The 1,967-nt window shown below is 48.8% G+C and overlaps 1 pseudogene; it reads right to left on the reverse strand.

The window, feature by feature from the left end:
• Positions 1 to 38: 38 nt before the first annotated feature.
• On the reverse strand, positions 39 to 935 carry LOC101651624 (annotated as a pseudogene).
• Positions 936 to 1,967: the final 1,032 nt, after the last annotated feature.

Here is a 1,967-nt window from a genome sequence, read left to right on the forward strand (position 1 = left end):
TGGGTTTATTAATTTGGAAAATGCCTCAGGTACCTCTTTTACAAAGGGACACGGCTGAACAGGTAGCAAACAGATTCTCCATTATGAGTTCTCCTGAAGACTTCTGCAAGGACTGTGGAGGTGGTGACCCCCCCGCCCCCCCATTTTAGGGCAATGCTTCATCCTGTCCTCTTGAGGTATGGACTTGGTGACTACTATGGCTTCAAAGCCCGCATTGTTGATGTGGAAAATGGCGGATCAGGAAAGATTCCCTGAGTCAAGATGCCATAAACTCTGGTGGCTCCAGCTGAGAGAAGTTTGTCAGATTGTGCCACAGGTGCCGGCCATGTCAGCCACCATGATGGCCACTCCATCCTGCACAGCACCATGTAATCCACTTCCCTTCTCTGTGAATCAAGGTGAAGTCCACACTCAACTGGTCTGCCATGGATGTCACTTTCACCACTCCATCAGCATCATGCAGTCCCGCACTGAGATATTCTCCCTGCTTGCTCGGCATCCAAATTGTCCACTGGGATATCAAAAAAAGTCCTGCCTATGAGACACAGGTAGAGCCATAGTGATAATCTGATCTGCACCTGCTACGGGCAGCATATTTGAGACCCGCTTAGCCAAGATCAGGGCCCGGCTCTTAGCCTTCTTACCCTGTGGAAGAGCACAAGGGAAACACGGGATGGCTGCAGTCACCCGGCTCACTGAAGTGATCTTGCAGGCATTAATTACGGCCCAAAGTTCCATTCGATGGTCATTGATTTCTCCACAACCACTCTGGCTGCGTAGACATCCTCTCTGCGAACACTCACTAATTTCAACACACGTCTCTGCTTGCTGAATTTCTTAGTCACCACCTTGCCAAGCTCCAGGCCTAGGTGATCAACGGTTTTCTGGGCTGAGTCTTGGTGGGAGCTGCCCCTGAAGATGTCGATGTTGGGCATCTTGGCCAGGCACCCTGAGCACTCCACTCTGCCAGCCGACTGCAGCCCAGGCTAGAGCAGAAGTCCGACTGGAGACTCGGAACTAACTACTTCGCGTTGCTCCTCCATGATCTTACATTCCCACCAGCACACGGCTCCCAAACATCCCAATATTTTATAGGGTATAAAAGAATATAACAATACCCAATCCCTTACCACCTGTTTCAGTGAATTCCTTAGTATAACTTTTCTAGTCTTAATCTTGGTAACTCCCACCAAACAACTTTTTCCAGATGGATCTGGGTAAGATGCTGAGAGGATTCCCTGATTCACTTCCAAGTAATTGTGAACAAAGCTAATTGTGGTTATAACAACTTGGAACTCTCACATGGGGATTGGTCAGTTTTGTAATTCTGTTAGGAATAAAATGCTCCTCTGTAGCAGAAGGGGAGCACTCACTACCACCAAGAAGAGTGGAGGGCTTTCTTTGTACCTTGAAATCCAAGAACAGAAAGCTGTAATGTCAGGGAAGGGAAGCATCAGAGAGGCAATGGGGCACTAGAACCAAAAGCAAAAAGCAAAGCTCAAGACAGTGGTGGACTCCCCTGCCCAGGGAGTATAAAAGGCTGAGTACTTCCCAGCCAGAGGCTCCCTTTTGGAGTGGGGTTTCTGCAGGTATGCAATTGGGTGGCGTGGGGGTGGGGGGGTAGGTTTGCTGATGCATGGAGTGAGAGCAGAGCACCTTTGGGCTGAGACTAATGGCAGAATGGTGTGCCCTTTGGCATTTATTGGCAGCTCTATGGAGCTTTGTAACACTTGCCTGAGTAGGGCAGAGGCCCCAGAGCTGAGTTGAGGTTGAGGGTTGAGGGTTTGAGATCGTCTGGCCTGTGGGCACAGCTGGGAAGAAACTTCCAGACCAAAGAACTTTGTTCTGAGCATTTCTGACCTTCAATGGTAACCTGTTTAATTCCATACTAAAGCCTCAAATCATGGATAGGATCTGTAAATCCTGTGTGACCATTGCAATACATTATTGAACCCAGCTGAGAAATT

The sequence above is a fragment of the Echinops telfairi genome, unplaced genomic scaffold (genome assembly GCF_000313985.2).
Source record: "Echinops telfairi isolate 266 unplaced genomic scaffold, ASM31398v2 ScPeMD7_18;HRSCAF=68, whole genome shotgun sequence".
Lineage (NCBI taxonomy): Eukaryota > Metazoa > Chordata > Mammalia > Afrosoricida > Tenrecidae > Echinops > Echinops telfairi.